Raw genomic sequence first — 23,403 nt, forward strand, 5'->3', positions numbered from 1 at the left:
GATCCTCAATGAGAGATGTGAACACAGAGAGTAAACAAAATCCTGCGTTCTGTATCCTTCCTAATGAAATCCTCGATGCTGTTACAGAGGTGTCAGAGTGGACAGACATTTACACAAGTCCCTATAACACTGACTGTTCGAGGCGGTAATTACACGCTGTTATGCTGCCTCGCCGTTCTGTAAAAAAGGTACAATAGCAGAATAGGAGGGGCAGAGTTTTCTCACCGTTGAGGCACCACAGGAAGTAGTAATAGCACTGAATCGAGGTCTGTGTTAAAGGGAAAGCAGGCAGGACGGGATCATGAACGGGACTATAGGGACATTTTGACGGCGTGTTATGCATGCCAGCAACAGTTTGCAGCTTACTCAAAGATGAAAAACAGTGACTGTAAATGTCCACAAACTGGGAAAACAGTGAGGTCAAAGAAGTGGCCAAAACAACAACAACAACAACAACAACAACAACAACAACAACAACAACAACAACAACAAAATAATGCAGCTTTACTTTTAGGTTTCTTTGAATTTGTCAATAAATTGTATCATTTACAGAGAGACACATTATTTTTGCCCAATGCAATAAAATTAAACAGTTGACAACTGCTTTTAGAATGTTTCATAAATAATAATTAATATTTACTGAATTTTAAACTTGATTTTTAAATAATCATTTTATTTTTGCACCTCTTGTCTGCACTTTTGCAACTTTTTAATGGTGATATTTATCTTAAATTTTTTTAAATCGTTAGTAAATAATTTTAAAAGAAAGAAAAAAAGATATTGCATTAATCAGCATGAGACTCGTGAGGATGAGATGGACGTTAGGTCACAGTGAGCTTGAATCTTTGATCGCTAAATTCTGATCAGTCCAAGTGGAAGTTTCCCAAATCTGAAGAAATTCTTAAGTCATCACGTTCATAAAAATGGGACATAAGAACAACCTGTAAACATAACGTTTAATCAAAAGCATAATAAATCTGCGTGCCATTATCACAAAGAGTTCATTATCTGTTATTCTGGGTAGGTGCTGGTTTACACTCTGTTTTTACTGAATGTAAAGTATATAATCGTGTGTCTTTAAACACACGAGTGCATGAACAGTGTGGTCATTTATTTTTTTTACATATATCACCACATCATATCGCTCTCAATAACAGGATAACTGAGACATATGGAATTAGCATCATGTGTTTCCAGGTACTGATTTGTAATCCTGACATAGCTTTTTATTACATTTTTATATAAATCATATGAGGTTTTATGTGTTTGAAATGGAAAATAAGTGTTGTAAATCTTAGTTCCTGGATTTAAAGAAATGGCTTCGTGGGTAGAAATACCCACAGGTGCAGTATATTTCAGGTTAACACAATATGTTTGCAAGAGAACAAAATCTCATAAATGAGGCTGGCTGACCATGAAAGAAAACATGTGAATTACGTAACTCGTTTCACAGCTGTCGCTTGTGTTTTTATAAATGACACGAGAGACTGGTATCCCAGTAACAGAGAGAGCTGGCCGGAGGCTGAGAGTTTACACTTCTCTAAATAATTTGTGCGGCAGGGCCTCCATTTTCAAAATAGGTTAATCCTGTGAAACCAATTTTGTGGGCTAAGAGTGTGCTAGTAAATTATAATTTACTCTACTTTCTGGTCATTAACCTTTATTTATCCAGAGGAAATTGAATGAGCGCAGCCGCCTGCTTCACATTCTTACACACATTCACCCGTTGGAAACTTATAAAAAGACTACAGCTCTCTAAACACTGTGCAGGTGGAGATTAAAAACGAGAGTAGATTTTGGGAGACACAGAAGTGCTACTTATTGATTTCCCATAGCCATAATATTTCAAACATGTAGGCAAGATGCTCTCTTGTGACATATGAAAGATCTATGGTCCTCAGGACATCAGTGGGCGGCCCACTAACCGTCCCAAAAGTTAGAACAAAATGTGGTGAAGCAGCGTTTTGTTATCATGCAGCACAGACCTGGAAAAGACAAGCCCCGACTACTTTAAAGTCAAAGCTAAAAACATTTCTTTTTTTGCATCCTTCCCTGTCGGATGACTGTAAACTTATTATTAAACTAGATTTTTATATTATTTAAAATAATAATGAATAAGCACTTTTGTTTTTTTTTTCCAATGACTTTTATTTAAACAAATTTAAATCATTAAGTAATTAATTTTACCTTTATGTCTTATCTTAATTTTGTATTCTCTATTGTTCTTTAAAGCACTTTGAATTGCCCTGTTTTACAATATGTGCAATATAAATATAGCTGCCTTGCCAAAATAAAAAAGTTGACCTTGTACATACAGCACCACTTCTCAAAGGTTTTTCTCTTTTAACGTCCAAATTCTTTAGAAAAGTTCTCAGATTTCCTGAAGAATCAGGCACGAGGAATACTACACCTGAGAGTAATTCACTTTCATTTAGAAATATATGTTGTTCATCTTTTTAACTGTCAGTATTGGTCTTAAAAGTCTGTTGTAATATTTTTAAAAGGCTGGAGACTCACTTTCATATTCACACTCAATTTTTCATGATGTCTAGGTCTTTTTTTTAACTTTTTTATACCGTCTATGGTTTTCACAGAGGTTGCAATATTTTCGCTCTTGACAAAACAAACTAAAATTTATACTGTAAAAATGCAATCACAGTGACGGTCAAGGGAGTAATTTTGGTTTGAAAAGAGAGTCTGTTTATGTGTGTTTGAATACCATTTCCTGTATTTCTACACACATTTAGGGATTACCGTAACAAAAATAAAGTCCGGTAAAATAATTACTTTAGTCACAATGCTAAATTCTGCCAGAATAGTACTAAATCTGCCACTCCTATGGGGGATTTTTTTTGGAGTGTAACAGGGCAAAATCAGCCAATCAGTTCACATTCTCAGCAAGGATCTGACGGCTGGCCAAAAGGCGTATTAGGCAAGATTTTTGTGGTTAAAACAATAATCAGACATAAGAGACACAAACAGTATTTTGAAAAGAGATGGGGACATGTATGGAATCATTTTTGTGACAAAATAATCAAAAGAAAATAAAACTCACTTAAGAAAAAAAAAACGTCTCAAAAGTAAAACTTACTACATGCAAATAAATTATTTGTATGAGCATGTTAAGTCTTGGTCTGAGTTTTGAGAGAAAATAAGGTTTAATTTCTCCAGATCAAACACATTGCTTAGTTGGGAGCAGAATCCTGCCCGCTGTGGGATGAACAGCTGGATTTTCTGCTCAAAGGGGTCAATGCAGGTCTGAGGATTATCGGATATGCAGAGGAGTTTGTTCTTCCTGGTACTTTGTAAGTAATATGCATAACAGCTGAACAAAATGGTCTGTTTTTGTTTCGTCTTTGACCACTACAAAAATTTCACGGCAATACGAGCTGTCAAACAGCTTCAGCTGAGAAACCTAAACAAGCGGATCATGAGGTGGAGTTCCCTGAAAGATTTATTTATACTGAGGAAAAAGGCCCAACCTGATGCTGCTGACCTGACACTGAAAGCTGCAAAGCTGCACAAAGACGCAGAGTGTTGATTAGAGGTAAACGATACCTTTTTCACCCCCAAAAACTGAAGTGAGCACAAATTTATGCTGAAAAGTGACTCAAGAATGAAGTCCTTCAAAGCTGCTGTTAGTACCAAGAACTGACACATTTATTATAATTTGTGTATCAATCAAACTACTGCAATAATAATACTGTAAAACCAGAATTACCACCTCGCAGTTGTATAGCTCTGTAAACATTGATGCTTCACACACATCTCCCCCCTGCAGCACAGAAGATCTATACGATCAGTGCAGTTTCAAGATCAGTGTCACCAATTTCAGTCTCTGACCAAATGTCTGAGTTTGAGAAATGACTTTGCCGAAAGTGTTTTTGCAGAATATTATGATGTCATAGTTAAGTTGCTCTTTGACTTTTGGACATAAAATGTCATCTTTTTCTCCTATTTCACATTTATGTGAAACTTTGTTATAACTAGCGCAAGTTTTATTAGTTCACAATGGCCTTGACCTTTGACCTTCAATCACCATATCCTAATATGTTTATTCTTAAGTATAATTGGATGTTCTTGCTAAATTTGAAGAAATTCACCCGGGGCCTCTTGAGATATTACACTAACAAGAAATGTGACGAAAGAGGTCACAGTGACCAGTTATCTTCAGTTCATCGTTGAGTCCAAGTGAACACATGCGCTAAATTTGAGGAAAGTCCCCCAAGGCCTTTTTGAGAAATTGGGATCAGAGCGACCTTGACCTTTGACCACCTAATTCTAATCAGTTCATCCTTGACTCAAAGTGGACGTTTGTGCCAAACTTGGAATAGAAATTCCCTCACGGTGTTCTTGAGATATTGCCTTCACAAGAATGACACAGACGAGGTCACAAAGACCTTGACATCTGACCTATGAGCACCAAAATCTAATCAGTTCATGGGTAGGTTTAAGTGCACATTTGGGCCAAATTTGAATAAATTCACTCTAAGTGTTCTTAAGATTAAAAGATGGATGGATCTAATGGATCTAAAAAGTCCATTGTTGAGTCTAAGCGATATTTTGTGCCAAATTTAAAAAAAAAAATCTTTTTAAGTGTTCTTGAGAAATTGCCTTCATGAGGATTGGGCTGACGGAGAAGGAACCCGAAAACATAAGCTTATGGCCAGATATTCTCAGCGTAAAAGCCTAAAAAGGTCTACTGAGAACAAGAAGGTTTCAAAAGACCTTGAGTGCTAACGGGGAGTCAAACACATGAAAATCAGGTCCTGCCAATGTCCAGGTGGACCAGGAGTCTACAGACAATAACGTCACTAATGAGGAGCCTCATGGCTGCAAGTTGCCACCTCCTTTCTGAACATGACAGCTCAGCGTGCCAGTCTGACTCCTGTAGCCAAGTCTACAGAAAAAGGTGCTGATGACAGTTTTTCCAGAAATCCAGAAGTAGAAATCCCTGCGCTAACCAAATGAGCGATCAGAAGCTACGGCAAAACCGTGACAAAACTTACTGGTGATGCCAATACCGCTAAGTCATGTCTAAATATTGAAGCTTTGCTTAAAGTCCAGGTGACAAAACCACTGATGACTGTGGAAACACAGCTTGAAAATGAAGTGTGGAATGTAAAAACCACCACAAGACCCCAACAGAGGAGGTGATTACTCTTCCATCCCTGGTTTTATCGATACTCCAGCTGGAAGAGGCAGACAGAAAGGCAAAAGATATTTCTTTCAGAGAAATTCCTTCTGAACAAAAAGCCACTAATCAAGATCCGAAGGAGGCACACGGCAAATGATCTCAATGTTTACCAAGAGGACAAGGAGACAAGTTGATATTGAGACAATCCAACTCGTCTAATTATCCTGAATTTCAAAGGATCAATGACAAGACAAGATCCAAATCCATATCCATACAATATATACAGTATCATTAGTAGCAATGCTGTTAATCAGGTATGTGTGAAAACAAAAAACACACTCATTCATACCTTTCCTCACTTAGAAAGTTGCAGAATCAATAAGTGTCAGTAAGAACAATATCAGATGATCTCTCATTCTTTACAAGTTAAGATCACATTTTATTAAATTAGCACCTCTTGAATTTAATGTTCTTTATCAACTTCCTCGTCATGCTTAATAATCTTTGTAAGATGTTTTTGGTTTTTGCTGTATTTTATGTTCAACTGTGCAAAGCAAATTCCTCTTAATCTGAGCAAAGAAGAGAAACAGAAGTGAGGAAAGTAATAAAAAAAATGAAACAAAAAAAACCTCCACAATTCAATCACTCAGTTAATTTTACTGACACCACGAGCATCAAAAAATACAGTATTACCTGCATAGTAAACAAGAGATGCAAAAAAAGAGAAGATGTAGAAGACTATTTTTAAAAAAGCTAAAGAAAAAAGTCCTGTGAAATGTTTTTATAATTATCATAATTAGATATTTAAAATTATGTCACAGAATTATTATAATTGTTTTTTATATTAAAATATATTTTTTCAGTCATTTGCTGCTTTTGTTTTTTAACTTTCTCTTCTTGTAGTTTTTTTTGGCAATTTTTCAGGTAATTTTCTTCTTCTCATGTTTTGGAAAATAAATAAATAAATAAATAAATAAATAAATAAATAGATAAAGCCAATTTTACGGTACCCCTAAAATGTCCTGGAAGCATGCACACATATATGAGAGTTTTTTTAAATTTGTTTGACCCCAAATCAAAGACGTGATCAGTGTAGCCTCGAGTTTGTACAACTCTCACATTGTCTGTGCTGGTAAAAAAGAAAAACTCAAATATTTTGATAAATGTGATCATTTGTATCACCGATGTGTGAACACACCCAATTCCATAATACCGCGGGCTACTTCAGTTTTCAGTTGTAGCCAGAAAATATTCTTTGGCACTTTCAGGATTTCTTAGAGGCAATTTGGGTCAAAGTCAACTCAGTGGGAGCAGGTGAATAACACGGTCTCATGTTGCAGAAACTAAGAATGTGTTATTGGATCACAATTCATGCATGTCATCTGAGCAAGAGGCATGAGCTGCTGTTACCTTTAGACACAGTGATCCTTCAGGGGCTAAATACTCCAAATAGAGCTTTTAGAAATGTGAAATCTACTGTATCTCCAAGCTAACAGCAGAGGGTTTTTTATATCATAGTTTATTTTTACTGGATGTTCTTTCTTCAATGTTTCACATATCTGCATTTTCAATTTTCTGCTAACTGGTTACGAGATTTGACCAGACATGTCTTAACTGTCAAACTGTGAGTGCGTGGACACACTGAGAAGGAGGGAAGAATCTACTTAGATACTGTACTTGAGTACAATTTTGAGGTACTTGAGTAATTCCATTATATGCTACTTAATACTTGTAGTACACATTTCAGACAGAAATATTTTAGATTTTACTCTTTAGTTATTTGCAGGGCTTCTGACACATTCATTTGTTAGTGGCAGCCCGCCTCAATTAAAGCATCTGCTGCAAAATATAGATTTTAAATTTTTTAACAGGAACGTACATTAAGAATGCTGTTGAAATACTTATACAGTTATTTGTTTGACACTCTTGGAGCACAGAGCATTAGGCATAGTGAAAGTGAAACACTCAGGCTGTTTACACGGCAACAATTCTTGCTTGAAACATTAAACTGTTGCTGAGGATTGGCCTTTCACGACAACAACGATTTGGAGAAAATGCAAACTTTCGAAACTCCGCTCCAGAGTGTAATCTTTTGACAACACAACCCCTTCTGTCGCCATGTAAACAGTTGTGCTTTTTTTAAAGGACGCACACAGAATACAAAAAATAAAATAAAAATGGTAATTTTCCATCTGCATGTGTGCATCTTTTTAGCAGCACATCTTGGTGTTTCCCAGAAGCATCTGTAGCACCAAACTTTTTTAACCACACCTACTGTAAGTGTTTTAGTGGCACATTACATTTTTTTTGCAGCTGTGTTTGTGGCACCAAACGAGGGTGTTTTTCACTGTCAAATCACAAGGTTTCCCAGAGGCATTTGAGCGAACAGACCTGGATGCTTTTCATCGACCCATCCCTCATTTTCGAGCTGCTTTTGTGCCATCAAATTTTGATGGGAAAAATTTCTTCACCACAGGATTACTGATAAGTTTTAACACAGAACAATGTCAGTTCACTGCTCACACACAACCTCTGCATGTAGTGAGTGTGAGACACATTATAAACTGTGGTGCAACGGTCTTAACATCCAAAACACAACCATGGCTACCCACAATCAAAGCAACGACAACGGCCATAGCTATTTACCCTCTGCAAGCACATAACCTCAATTTCCAAAATGTCAAACCTTTCTTTTAAATGAGACTCCATTTAATCATTGGGACAGATGATTTAAAAAGTTACTCCACCATCGGTATGAAGCAAATAAAAGAATGAGTGTTGTTGCAGGAAATAACATATTAGTGCAGGAAATGTGAATGTGTTTTCGTTATTTTCCTAGGTTGGTATTAACATCTGATCCTTCTGTTTCAGCACATGTAAGTCATCAAACAAAATCACATTTCCTTTACAAACAAATGAGCTTTTGTTTCATTATTTCTAAACTCGAGCCAAAAGGCAGGTGTGGACCTCTCCCTCTTCCTCCATCAGTGCTCACCTTTCCCTCCGTGCTCGTCTCCTGGCAAGCCCAAACATTTACAAGCAGGTGTGGATCTGTGAGAAACTTTGACTGAGCGCAGATGGCAGGAAATTCCAGTGAAATGACAGAGGTTCGGTCCAAACCACAAGACAGTGTGAGCAGAGCCCGTGAACCGTTTACAGCGAGCCCAGCAGCAGCATGAAGCGCCTATATGTACTCGACTTGGACTCCTCGGCCTGCCAGCGTCTTGAAATAGGAGCAGCTTTGCAAGACGTCTGCTAAAACTCTTCTGCAGCAGACTGAGTCTGTTGTGGTGGGTACAGACTGACTCCAATGCGTCTTTCAAAACAAATTTTGGGTGGTATTTGGTCTGTGAAACCGTGTGAAAATAGATTATGTTTTGCATCTAGTGGCTTTTTATAGAGCTAAGTTTGGTGAAACATCAGTATTTCTGCCAATAGATCCGGCAGGACTATATCAAGCAAGACTTTCCAGCTCTTCAAGCCGCACTCCTCCGTATGATGTCATGGGAGAATGTATTTTACACAGCAGACAGGAGTGTTAATGAATGGACTTAATGTTTGTTTTTCTATGTAATTTTGAATTTTTACATTGTTAGCATGATAAGTAAACTAACGTTGAAAAATTGTGAACATGTTTTTTTTAACTGGTTGTTAGACCACCTACATCTAGCACTGACATTAGAGACTTCAGGTGAACTTTGAAGCAATCACGTCACTAAAAAAATAAAGTTAAATAAGGCTACCAAAATAGAAAAGAAAGAGAGAGAAGTGAGGCAGATAACAATCAGAGGGAAATCAGCTGTTGGCAACAATTGGCACAATTTTTCAGAGTGGTTTAATATCAGTAGCCTACATTATGTGCAGCGGTGCCCCAAATAGAGAGCCGGGGGGGGCATGGCCCCTCTGATGTCCACCACCCCTTGTAAAAATGACTGGGGACCTACATTACTGTCTTAAAGAGACTATGTGTGCTTATTTTTTTAAGCCAGTGCAAAGGTAGTGGTATCTTGTAAAATGATTAAATGGAATCGGCCAGCTAGCTATAGCTTGAGGAGATATACAGCTACAAACTTAGGTCAAATTTTGGTGAGGGAACAACATTTTCAAAAGGATCCTTTGAACTCTCACCTCAAGATATGTGAATAAAAAAGGCATTTTTATACAGAAATTGTGCAATAGGGCCTCCACAAAGTCTTTGCATTTTTACACAAGGCCAAAAACCTGCACCCTCACGCTACTGCAGTATGTGATGTAGAGATAAACTACACTCAAACAAGCAGTTCTGAAGAAGCATAATGACCCCCAAAGACTGTGACTGGAAAAATAGTATGTTGAAAAGAAAGCATGAGTTACAAAACACTACTGATGAACCAAACAACCCGGTGTGTTTACTTGATTTAGTTATTTGTACAGGAGAGACAAAGGCTGTATTAAAAGGGGAAGGGGAGCCAAAGAGGCTGCACATACATGTAAAGCCCAGATTCTTTATGCCAGCAGATAACAATAGCTTTCTAAAAAAGGATAGTGAAAGTTTTGGAGTCACATTGCAAATACATTTGGGATTAGAGGGGAGGGAATGTAGCCGAGACAGTGCAGCAAAGAAAATTTAATTAGACCAAAACGAATTAATAATGTAAACACACACTTGATCCAAGTTAGGACTGTACTTAGTGTAACAACATGTTTTCCTGCCAAAACAACAGTTTTTTGTCTATGAAAACTAAAATGTCTCTTTCCAGCAGAGCCTCTGAATCCTTTAAAGCACTCCTTTTAAAAAATATTTCATGCTAAAACTTTGAAAAGTAAATCCATATTTCCTCTGGGAGCGGATGAAACGAGGAAAGCTGTGTGAATGCCTGCTTCGTCGATTCCGCGAGGCGTCATTAATCTTGACAGATCTCTTTAATTTAACTGCTCTACTTGTTATGCTTGTATGTTAGTTCTAGGTGGCTCCCAGTAATAATATTTAAACTTTATTGCAACAACTCCCTCTACATGGTCCTCTCTTTACACCAACTCATGCAAAAACAGCACATTATGTTGCTACTGGCTGTGACTACATGCTCTGTAATATATATACTTTATTTATACTTTATACTTTATATATACTTTATTTGACATAGTAATAGTTTTATTTTCTAAGACTGTTCCTCTGTTGCTGAGTTTTTGCTGCCGTTGCACTGATTTAATCAAACTCTCTGCTCTCTTGCTGTTGTGCTGCTGACCTCCCACTGAAGACCTCTTGAGAAATAAACTAATTTGCTTTATTGTGTTATCCTTTATAAAAAGCCTTGTGTCTTCAAATCCAAGTTGTAAACTTTTCAAGAACACAACACAACATAGGGGAGCATTTAGCAGCTAAAGTGACAGATATTTCCCTCAGGAGTTGGTGGAAACCAGACCAGAACTAAAACAGAGAGTGAATATTGGACTCCTGTGGCCAGAAACACTACTCCGATTGAAGCTATCTGCATCATGTCAGCCAGATGTGTAAATAGGCAACAGTTTGCTACTAAATTCGCCATATAATCTTTATGAGATTATGCTATGTTGGATAATGTTTTGAGCTTTTCCAGTTGTTGCCCAAATGGCCAAAATCTATTCATATTACATTAAAGGTCCAGTGTGTAGGATTTTGGGGGATATATTTGCAGAAATGAAATGTAATATAATATTTATGTTTTCTTTATTGTAGGCTACCTGAAAATAAGAACTGTTGCATTTTCATTACCTTAATGACCTATTTAAATCTACATAGCGTATCCTGGTTTACGGAGATGAGCATGTTGCAATGCCATTCTACTGTAGCCCAGAATGGACAAATCAAACACTGGCTCTAGATAGGGACATTTACATTTTCTTAACAGGATGACCACTTTAATTAGACCCCATGTGAGATTAGCAGTGTCAAAAATACACTGATTTGTAACATGAAAATGCTTTATTACATGATTTTATTGGTTTAAATCACCAGGTCTGTTTAATTTGGAGATGAAGAGACCTCTAGAGATAGTTTGGCTCCCAAAAAAAATGTCCCGAATGTCTCAATCTTCAGTTATCAGAGACTCAAGGTGAGCACACATTTACGCATTCACTGCTTTTACTGGTTTTAATAACCTGGTCAATGTGTTTTGGAGAAGACGAAGAAACAATGAACACTGAAGAAAATCTAGCTGGGAGAAGTCTTTGTTTTTTGCAATCCTCACCACTAGATGCCACCAAATCTGCCTAAATTTTACACAGTTCACCTTTAATATGTCACAGACTTTAGCTGCAAAGCTTTCACAGTAATATGGCACACAGTACACAGCTTTGTCTGAATTACAAAACGAAAGTCAGTATATTTGTCTGAATCAACCATTACCTGACCAATAATCAAGCAAGAAAGCAGCTAGTACATTTTCAGTTACATGTATTTATGCATTCTTTGGTCAATAGAAATGATGCGGCAACAACTAATTGTCTACTGCAGAGCAGTGTACATAGCTCTGGTCTACTGACAATGTGAAAGCAGCCTATCACCTGTCTTAACTGACTTTTTCCACATTTTAAAAAATTTGTTGGGAAAAGGGTTTCCATAATTATGGCACTGATACTTGTACTTTTAAATGCAAAAATTTAAAGAATAAGTTTCTTAGGACACTTAGGAGGATATAGTGTCAAACGTCTTGAATCAATGCATCTTTAACACTGTTTGGCATTTTGGACCCCATTTTTCTCCAATATCTTAAGATCGACACATTCAGGAGGTTTTCACTAGAAGCCAAATTATCTGTACAAGTCTCTCCCTCTCCAAAACAAACGGACCCGGGGATTTGAACTGGTAAAAGCAACGAATAAAGCAGTTTGACATGACAAATCAGTGTAACCCCAGTGCTGGCAATTGCAAATGGCCTTCTAACTACTGTGGCCAACTTGCAAAACATGGCTCTATCTAGAGCCAATGTTTGCAACATGCCGATCTCCACAGACAGCGACACGTTCCTAATGTAGATATAAAAAGCTCATTTAAAGGTAACAAAAACATAACAAGTATTACTTTCAGGTGATTATTCACTAATAAAAATATGCTTATTATATCACAATCGATTTCTGCCAATATATCCTCCTAAATCTGACACACTGGATTTAATTGAAATTGTAGCGTTGCTACTTAAATGAAAGGATCTGAATACTTTTTCACTACTGTCCAACGAATCACTCAACCAGAAAGAAGAGGGGTTGGCCAACAACTAAAAATGGAATCAAACCAAAGAGCCTCCATACACACGCATACATCTTTAACACATTTGTTTTCTATTCAAGTATTGTGACAATAACCCCAAGCAAGAATCTGGAGTTTATAATCATCATGTAGAGATAAACTACCCTCCATGTATTAACTGGAACATTTATAATCCCACTAATTCACTGGACTGTGCTAAGAAGAAAAGTTCTGCGACTTGAAATAATTTCCCGAGTAAACATGATTTAAAAGGACATTGGCCTGCAGTTAATGCACACCAGAGACAATGTTGAAACAGTTACCTCTGATACTCACAGCGGGTCATATTACCCAGCTGTGTCACCCTTGGGTGTTGCAAAAGAGCACGCACCTCAAAGCCAGGAATAATATTTCTGAACCAAAATGAGCTCTGCTTGTAGGGCAATCACTGTTAATGTCCGTGAAAGGTATGTAGGGAGCGGGCAGCTGAGAAAAACAAGTGACGAACCGTTTCATGTGTATGAACACAGGCACGGCTGTCATAAAACTGCAATTGAGCTAGCATGAGATCGGATGTGACAAATTCAGACTGCAGGCTGTGTTTTTCAGGGTAACAAATATTTATATAAGAGAAGGCAAATTTGTTTCTTGCCTAACTTTAATAAATCCCATATGATCTGAGCCTCTCTGTGACTTTGAACCCTTAATTAAATACATTAGGTCATCTTGTTCCATGTAATGTAAACATAAGTATTAAAGGGGCATTAGTCAGTAAGCTGTGACTTTAAATTACCTCTGTTGGCCACCGCAGGGAATTGCAGTAATGAGTTCATCCAAATATTGCTTAAATTTTAATCAAATTTACTAAAAGTCAACAAAAGAAATTTTGCCTCAACAGGTGTTTCCACCAGGGGTGTTTCCAGGATTTGAGGACATTGGGGGCTGAGCCCAAACCTCTAAAGGAAAAAAAAAAAAAAAAAACCTTAAAATGTTTAAAAGAAAAAAAGGCATGTTCTCTTTGACACAGTTTTGGCAATTTTTCTTTTAATTATTGTTTTTATTTTGGAAGGGACCACAATAGAAATTACCAAAAATGACACCAGGACTGTAAAAAACATAAATGATCATTGAATCATTAAATTTCTGATGGTCCTTGAATACATCACGTGGGATGAACACCAAACACCTCATTCCTTGTCCCCGAGTCACTCAGGGTGGCTCAAAGCAAATTTAACACTATACTGTTTCTGATTCACCACCCTCAGAGAAATCATATTATTCTCATACCAGTTCATGTATGGGGCAGTTATCGACAGACATCAACTCCATCACACCAAAGAACAATGCTTAAAGGCTGTAAATACAGCTGACCAAATAAAAAGTAAAAGCCAACTCACTATGGTGTAAACCATAAACTAACAAAAAGATAACATTAACCAGCATAAACCACCATGTTCTGATAAGATGCATTATAAACACTGACATAAAGAGACATTTGTGTGTTCTTGGGAGCAGTGAAAACGCTTTTGAAAGGCTAAATTGCATCAAGAAGCAGAATGAAGCAGAATATTTTGTTAGATAAAAACATGCTGTGAATTTTGGAAAGGATGATACTTCTATCTTTTTTCATTAATTTTGATTTTTGGCCTTCACTCTGCTCTTGAGCTATTGGAAATGTTTGTGCCAGTGTGTTTGTTGTCCTACTTGATGGAGTAGTAAAGTAGGTTTCATTACATACCTTATTCCTAGGTCCCCATGATGACTTGCATTTTCTAATATTGGTGATACCAAACAGTAAGCTAATCATCTTTCTGAGAGCTACTGTAAAGTAAAACATGTAGAAAACATCACCAGTTACACCTCAGACAGTATAACGTGACCACACCTCTGCTGTCTCTAACTGCCGTCTCAAAGGATCGACTGTTGACCTTCTAACCGTTAGCTTGCCTTGCTATGCTAACGTAACGGAGCCCGAGCTAGCTAACAGTAAACAGCTACTGCTTCTAAATGACTATTAACGATTTCTTACGGCTCCTAAACAGACGCCAACACATTCAGCAAACATTTTAAGTAATTCTGTATTGATACCTCCATGTAAAGTTAATAAACAAAATGTTTTCACAGCTAATGCTCCTCTTGTCTGCCTTAATGACACACTACACATTTTTACTACCTCTGATTTATCAAGTCTTAGTTTTACTGCGTGAAACATGATGCCGAATTTTGCAGAAGAGTTCGGTGATATCAGTAATATAACACAGTTAAATAAATAACTTTAGATATTCATTCAAATCTCATAATTTATGGCCTGCTGCATTTGATTTGTGTAGGACGGGGGAAGACAAAGAGGATATCAAAGGATATCATATGCTAACGTTTAGTGACAGACCTGTAATTCAGGGTGTCATTCTCTTCCATAATTTGTAAATGTGAAAACATAGTGTGTGCATTAGACCATAAAAATACGAGACAATTAAATCACGTCCCATTTTGATCCAATCAGGACAGTGCATTTTGTTTTTCATTACGGGACAATCCAGTATTAAGACAGAACGGATGGAAGCCAAGGACTGTATATAATCTACGACGTTAACGTTCTCTCCGTAAGTAAATTTTACCGTTGGTTACAAAAACAAGCTGTTCAGGCAACTTAATCAACACTGTTGTTGAAGCAAAACATTTAGCTTAGCCTAGTTGTTAGTTATGTTACAAACACAGACAGATCATCAGGTACCAGAGCTCTTCAATGGCATTTAAGGACATGATAAATTAACGTTAGTTAAATAATATATGTAAAATTAAATAATTTTAAAAAAAGCTGCATTTGCTTTATTCAAGGCAAATTACTTTATTAAAGAACTGCCGTTGGCAGTTAGCCACCAAGATTAGCATCCATAAAGTCACTGTAATGAACTAACTTACGTAACTTCCGCTATTCCACCGGAAGTTGCACCTATAATAACTTCTACAGTAACACGTTCACGAATAAGGTGAATAGGATTCTACTGACGCGAGTGACTGTTTTCCAGTTATTAGTCAGACTCTGTGTATTTCCATGAAAACGGAGATAACGCTAAAAGCTAAAAGCTTTTTATTTTGAGAGCTTATTGCCCCAAAACATGAATACATTTTGATTATACGTGTTTATTTTGTTGGTAATAGTATAAAAGCAATATTACATTCAAGGTTGTACTTTGTGTAAACCAACACATACTCGGCACACTTATATTTCAGGCTACAGGCTGCAAACTAGAACTTATTGGTGCTTGTCTCTGAGTTTGTTAATAGAAAAAGCATTCAGTATTACACGACTGTAGTGCAACTTTTCAACAACAGACATACAAACATGAAATTATTTTTGTATATTTAATATTTATATTTAAAAAAGTGTAACTGGTAGACCCAGATCAACAACAGGTGCCCAGCTCAAGCTTTCTATGAAAACAAGGAAAAACTCCCATTTAACATCCTAATGGACGTGGACTGAAACCTCGGAAAAGGCAATTCAAAGATAGATCCCCTCTCCTTGGATGGCTGTGTGTGTGTGCATTAGTAATTACATATTTGTGGACCAATTTTTCACCAGAAACTCACTTTACGAGTGTAAAGTCAATAACCTCCCCAAAAATCACTTTCTGGGGGTCAAGAGTAATCAGTCCTCACAAGTAAAGAATGCCTAATGTTTGTGTGTGCACATAAGTTATTATATATTTGTGAGGACAAATTTTAGACGAGAAACTCACTTTCTGAGTGTAAAGTCTAGTCTTAACTCCCCAAAAATCACTCTCTAGGGGTTAAGAGTAATGACTGTGATTAATCCTCACAACTATACAAGAACTAGAAGGCAGAAGGTAGATTCATTTGTCTTTTTTTCTTAAACGTAGCTGAAGAAAAAAATTAGTCCCTAAATCCTGCGACATCCTATCTCCAACTAATGCGTGTGTTTTTTGCTATTTTTGCTAGTTTTTTTTTGTGTGGAAGTCTTGAGCCAGATAAGAAGAGCTTATACCACTTCTTTCTCTTCTTCTTCTTCTTTTTGTTGATTTGGCTCTGAAGATCTTCCAGCTGGGAGATCAGGGAGCCCTCGGCCTGCTCCTTCTCTTGCAGAGACTCTTTCAGGCTTTCTGAGGCCTGGAGGAGGGATGTCTTTTCCTTCTGCCACATGTTGCGACGACTCTGCAACTGTTCCTCTGCCTTTGTTAGAGCAGCCATGTGGGTGATGCTCCTCTGTTGTTGATCTTTAAGTTGAGCCTCTTGCTATTTCGGTCTTAAGCAACAGGGAGGTTCTCTCCTGCTGCCATAGGAGACGGTGGCTCTGCAGCTGGTCTTCAAACCTTGTCTTCAAAGCAGCAACAAGGTTTCAGTTGTCACTTTCGATCATCTGCAACTGGACAAAATGGGTTTACCGCAAGTTGTCCAGCTGTGAAGTGAGGGCAGTCTTCTCCGCTTGCCACATGTTGCGATGACCTGTTCCTTTTCCTGATGCTGAGCTTCATAGGAGGCTCTTGCTCTGTCTGACTCCTGCAGCAGGGAGGTTGTCTCCTGGTGCCATCAGCGATAGTCCATGTGCAGCTGGTCTTCGAACTTTGTCTTTAGAGCAGAGACAAAGTTCCTATTGTTGGTCTCTTGCATTTTCAGCTCAGCAGTGAGAGCAGACTTCTCCTCCTGCCGCTGGAGACGTTTGGTGTTAATCTCCTCTTCAGCCTCTTTCAGAGCAGCCTCGAGTTTGGTCCTCTCTTCTCTTTTTCTTTGCCCAGTTGAGTCTGATAAGAAACTCCGGTTGTTTCTGTCTCCTGCTGGAGGCAAAGGAGGTCGGTCTCAAGTTGATCTTGAACTTTTACGGCTTCAGCAACCTCAGCTCTCTGCGCTTCCAGCTAGGACTGATGGGAGGCCTGGGATTTTTTTAAGCATCTTCTTGCCCTCCTTCTTTTGTTTCCACAGAGTTTCCTCCATTTTACTCAAATTCTATTGCATTTTGTTAATCTGAGCCCTCTCAAATGCTAGATCATTTTCAGTTTGTTTAAACTGACAAGACACAACAAAACAGTCCAAGAATAGGAGTAAACATTAAAAACTCCCTCCAAAATCCCCAAACTACAGTGATGAAACTCAAATTTATGATGTCTTTGAGTATTAAGTGCTTAAAACTGCTTCCGTTGTTGTCCCTGCTACACACACACACACACACACACACACACACACACACACACACACACACACACACACACAGAGAAAACAATACCAGCCTTTCCCTGGTACATCAAATAAGCTACATGTTAATGAGAAAGCTTTAGTACAGGTACTTTACTAGATGCTATTTGATAGATATAAGAGTGGTATAAATCTTTATAACACTCAGAAAGAAAGACAACAAGCCTATTCTCCAAAGGGTTGAATTGTTCCTTAAGTAGAGTCTTATGTTATGGTGACTAAATTACGTGAAGAAGTGATGTTTGTATTTCCACCACTTTAGTCCACTTTATCCACCTCAGCCAACGATGAAACAGTTTTATAAGAAAATTTAGATGTTTTTGCTATAATGTCTTGTGTTACCGCAAAGACTTATGCCAATTATAGGTCAGACAAATGCAGACACAGAGCAAAGAGGCAAAAAATCAGAATCCTTCATACTGTAGTGATTGTAAATGATCTAATCTTAAGGTCTACTTACAGCTTTTTCCCCGAGTTGTCACAATTCATTTATTCAAATTTAAATCTAAATTCATTTACTTCAATTTTCATTTTAAAAAAAAGTTGCTGGGAACTTGCTGTATATGATGTTGAAAGTTTCCGTTTTGTTAAAGGCAGTTTAACATTTGCTAAAGGCATTTCAACAAATATATAAAAAAAAACCTATAGCGGTCCAACCTTATTTTGTTCACCTACATGTGGTCAAATGGACTGGGTTCATTTAGTCGAAATGAATAACTATAACCTCATGACTCTTGTAGAATCAATAGACCTTGTTTCGGGGTTCATCCTTTCACTTGTAATCATTTTGAAACGGTTGTTTACATTTTGCAGAGTCAGCGCTGAAAAACAAAACTGAAATGCTTTTGTTATTTTCTTCCCCTGGTGTGAAATCGAGGCGGACATACACTGCCAGGGCAAACAAATTTTTAGGGGGGCGAAACAAATCTTGGCTCGCTGCTGTCTCTAGCAGCACCATCTATGCTCCATCTGAGCACTTGAACAAACAATCTGAGCATCTGGTGAAATAATCGCTGAGTATTGATCAACAATCTGATCAACCATCCCCCTCCCCAAAAGACATATTAAAGTCATTTTGTGCTTTACGGACCAGCACAAATCTTGTTTATTACCCCTTTAATTGCCATATATATAAGATTAAATGAGGTAAATGATGAAATTAAGTGTGACTCAGCACTCGCTGCACACACCTCTGTGCAAAGGGAGCGCTGGCAGCGGCCTGCGAGTATAAACCTTGATTCCCCAGCACAAGCTCCATGTCAGTGATACCATGAGACTAATGATTAAAACAAGCCTTCTCATCTGTTTGGCTTCCAGAAAGCCAGATTTCCACCCCCTGCGCAGCACTTTTCATTCCAGCAACATTACATAAATCAGTGCGCTGCAGAGGAGTGGAAAGGAAGAGTCCCATAAGTAATAAGAGGGAAAAAATATCACATTTGGGTAAGAGTTCACTACAGTATAGAGCAGCATATCTATTAATTGCCCTTCTCAAATGCTTGTTGCACAATCAAAACAAGTTCTTGAGTAATCCCTGATACAAAAGCACAATTAGACCTCATAGTAACATTTCTTATGAGGACTGCAGAGCTATTTTCCTCTATTTAGGGGAAGTTTTTCCTCATTTATCACAAACTCTTGACATGTTGTAAAGCTGTTGCAAATCCACCAAACAATGGTTGTACCAGCTGGAATCACTTTGTATGTTTACAGGCAACTGCCAACATTTACAGTGATGTGTATACATCTTTCTTAATCTTTCCATCATGCTCATTGTCAAAAAGGGAAAACGTAGATTTTGACGACAACAGTAATAACTCTGAATCCGCATTTAGATCTAAAACAAACCACAAATAACGTGGTATCGTCTTCATTGTCACTTTAAGTCTCAATGACAGCACGGTTTCGACAACTTTAAACACGTCTAAAACACGTTTTAATAGCAGTAAGGTAACACTGAAAAGGCTGTTCTTACCTTTTTGCGTCCAGTCATAGTTCACAGCGTGTTAGTTGGTCTGTAGCTCGCGCTGGCTGCACGCGGATTGTGCTTCCTTCCCACTGTCACAGCAGCGCTCTCTGCGCCGCGAGCTCACTGTCTGCATCTGCTCCGCTGCGCGCGCACACGCACGCACAGGCAGATTTTTTTTAAAAAATCTTAATTAACGGAAGATGTGGTGCAGCTGATCTGATTTAGTATCTGTGTTACTTTATTTTTTACAGTGTTTACATTTTAAAGTATGAATTACGGAACTGTATGTTTTTTTTGTTGTTTCCACAGGGACTCACTGTGTATCTGCAGGGATCAAGGGGTCAAAATGGCAAGGCTGCATGGGTGTGAAAGTTTTTTTTTCTTCTTTTGAATAAAAATAACAGTTCTACTTAGCATTTAGTATTGGGAAAATAACTCTTTTGTTTGTTTTGGATTTTTTTCATTAAATATAAATAACAATGGCATTATGTAGACAAATTAGCATTTAAAGAGTTCAAATTCTGAAATCGACGGAATATTTGATATGAGGACTAAAGTTATTTAAAGGATTTTTACTCAGTGAAAGTGGACAATGATAATAATGTATAGTATTTTTTTTGGGCAGTTTTTCAATTCACACATTTTTGCAATCTAAAATGCCAATTTAGGGAGTGTTTTTTTTGTTTGTTTTTTTGTGACCCAAATAGGCTTTCAAAAATAAAAATGCTTTAGAATGTATGTTGTTGCTTATCTATGACATGTCCAGGGCTGTCTACTCTGCCTCTCTCTGCTGCTGTGGGATTTTTTCCACTTACTCCACCCCCACCTCTCTCTCCACCCGGCCAGTCCTCCTCCTCAGCCTCATCACCTCCACCTGGTGCTCCTAGCTGCTCTTCATCTCCACTCACTCCTTTCGCTTCCATGCCTGACCTTCAGCACTCACTCTCTGACTGTTTTCCTGGTTTTGATTCAGCTTGCCTCTGACCACCTCTCCTCGTCTCTGACCCGGTAAACCTCGCAGCCTTCTGTCTCCGACCATGAGTTGCTTGTGCACTTCCTGGTTCTCGTCTGCCTGTGGCTGTGTGGTGTTCTGCTGCTTCGGTTTCGTTGAGAGATATCGCCATTCTTACAGCCGTCAAGCGAAACATCTCTTCTGTGTGAGTGCCGTTGGTGTTTATCGTTTTGATGGTACATCGATTCCCCACCTGTCCTCATTGATCCTGCTTCCTTCTCCTACAGGATTCGTCTGCTCTGCTGCCTGCCTGCCTGACGCCAACTCTGCTTCCTCCTCGACCACGAGCCCTGCCTGCCCCTCTCTGGACTCCCCGCTTTTCCCACAAGCTCCCTGCTGTAAGTGTTCCTGAAACTTACCTTATACATTCACCTGCCAGTCCACTCCTCATTCACAATTTCCCCACCCGAGCTCCGAACTGCCACCTGCTCGACCCCAGAACTGATAACTGTCCCTTCTTACCTGCAGCCTGAATAGACTCGCTGTTGCGCCATTAAACCTGCCAAAAGATTAAATGTAGGTCATTACCAACTACTCACCTGCTTTGTTGTGCTGCAATTGGGTCCTACCGCACCCCGTTACAGTATCATTTAGTCTAGGGAAAATAATGCACATTTTGGTTGTTTGTTAACAACATGTTTAAATTGGCAATGCAGTAGCAGAGTCTTGGTTTAAACCTGCTTAGTTTTATCATTTGATCTCCATTTCTTTCTCCAGCATGTGTTTTTACTATGCGGGAAATAATAAGGTGTCTACTTCCTGTTTACAAAACCATGCTAGTTTCAAAGAGTTTACATTCAGCCTTTAAAGTTATTGGCCAAATTAAATCAGTTTATTTCTGCATTTAGCTTAAAGCTCATTCAATCATTTGATAGAATCTATAGGACTTTAGTTGCTTGCTGACAGGCAGATATATTTGGTAAATGGATGGTAAACTGACCTGTCTTTCTGGTCTTACAGTCACACATACATTGACACACTGTTGGCCGAGGTTACCAATAGGTGCCACCTGATACTACTCAGCTTAAATGCACACACAAACCAATGCAATAACCATTGGGAGCAATTTAGGGTTCATATTTTGCCCAACATGCAGACTGCATGAGCCAGGAAAAAAACGCCAATCTGCCAACTCGCTGCTACCATTTTTACCCAATATTGACCATCATATTAACTCTTAGAAACCTGGATCGCGATCACTTTTTTGTGCTGCGTTCAGACACCTTAACAGGTATTTGAACCTTTAAACCCTGAGCAAATTAATTTTGATGTCTTTCAAACATAGGAAAAACGTAATTAGCAACTTGGCAAAAAATGTTCTCAAATTGCCAGAAGCTGGCGATAAATGTCCAGAAACTCTTTTACCATTATATATTTGAAATTATGTTGGAATTATTTTTAAGCACAGTTTTGCACAAGTAAGGACAAGTAATTCCTGTGTTTTTATTTTTTCTTTCCCCATCTTTTGCCAATGTTCTGGTAATTTTCTTTTTTTATTTAATAGTAACTTCTTTCTCATTTTTGGGGTCATTTCTCCTTAAGTTGCTCATTGCCTTTTACCCATGTTTTTGAAAGAAATTGAGCCAATTTGCTTAGGTTTCAAAGAATTAAACCTCATATTGCTCAAGATACATACAAAAACATGGTATGGTACTTTAGACAAATGCCTCTGCCAAACCAGTATAAAATAATGTATTGTAATTATTTCCAGTGGTATCCCTGTAATTTCTGTCGTGCCATACACTGACCATATTCCTGCTTTTGACTTGCAGAATGGCCTGTGGTATCTGTCAGCTGACGTACACTGGGGTTCACATTAATGCAAAATATTACCCTCATACCGTCAGACGGTGTACTCCCTGTGCCTCCCACATTTAAACCAATCACACGAAAACGTGGACACACTGTGTGACAGCCTGTCAAACATCTGGGCCTTCCTCGCACCATTCAGACTGACATAAATACACAGAAACCTTTTATCTGTGTATCTGATTACGCAGTAAAACTGCAACTCCGTGTTGTATTTCTGATTCCCGAGATGATGCACAGAGCTGTAAACAAGTCCTCTGGGATGGCGCTCCAAACAAAACCAGATGGTTGAAAACAATTCACAAAAGAACATATTCTCCATGAAAAATTGGGACATTGTAGGGGTTTCATCTCCTAACTCGACACAGAAGACAGCTGGTTCTGGTCTCTGCTGCTTGCCATCCTTTCTCTCTTTCTGTTTCTTTCTCCCTTCTCAGGTGCAAAGAAGTCTTTTAGAGATATTAATAGACCCTTTTGAAACTATTAACAGCAGGAAACACACAGGTGTTGCTAATAAAATTACCAATAGCTCCATTCTATCAAAAAATCCCAGTTCGCCATAACATTGAGCCAGTTTGGACAATAATAGGACCTTAAAACAGGAGTAGCTACATGGAATTCAGCCATCATTCATTTTATTATTTACACCTGTGCTTTCCCTATTGTGACATGTTAAAGTCTGTCATAGAACATTTCTATGGTTCTTTATTGATCCCAAGAATTAACCCTTTATGAGTCAAGAAAATTTGCTTAATGTCTTTTAAAAACATAGGTAAAAGGCAACTTATGAAGAAAAGACCAAAAAATGAGCAAAAACATTGTAAAAGTGCCAAAAAAATTACCTGATAAATAAAAAAAGGAAAAAATGATAATAAAAGAAATTACCCCAAAACATACATAAAACATATGAAATTATGATTATTCTAAATATATATTTTTGGACCTTCTTCCTTAATGTCTTTAAAATATATTTTCCAAATCTGCTAATTTCTTGCAGTTTGCAGAACAATTCCTGTCAAGTTGCTGTGTGCCTCCAAACCAATTTGCACAATGCATTCAAC

At 38.0% G+C, this 23,403-nt stretch overlaps 1 protein-coding gene and 1 long non-coding RNA gene across 2 annotated transcripts in view; one reads left to right on the forward strand and one right to left on the reverse strand.

The window, feature by feature from the left end:
• glis1a (GLIS family zinc finger 1a) overlaps positions 1–19,664 on the reverse strand; it is a 55,078-nt gene extending 35,414 nt beyond the window's left edge. Inside the window, exon 1 of the mRNA XM_042497823.2 lies at positions 19,528–19,664. The gene's annotated coding sequence lies outside the window, so the exon portion shown is untranslated. The remainder of the gene's footprint in view (positions 1–19,527) is intronic.
• Positions 19,665–20,354: 690 nt separating this feature from the next.
• LOC148188132 (uncharacterized) lies at positions 20,355–23,194 on the forward strand. The gene is made up of 3 exons (XR_015778146.1): positions 20,355–20,678; positions 20,761–20,871; positions 22,306–23,194. It is a non-coding gene; the product is annotated as an uncharacterized LOC148188132 (long non-coding RNA).
• The last annotated feature ends 209 nt before the right edge of the window (positions 23,195–23,403 follow it).

The sequence above is a fragment of the Plectropomus leopardus genome, chromosome 12, assembly GCF_026936395.1.
Source record: "Plectropomus leopardus strain MGB_pleo_1.0 chromosome 12, ASM2693639v1, whole genome shotgun sequence".
Classification (NCBI taxonomy): Eukaryota; Metazoa; Chordata; class Actinopteri; order Perciformes; family Serranidae; genus Plectropomus; species Plectropomus leopardus.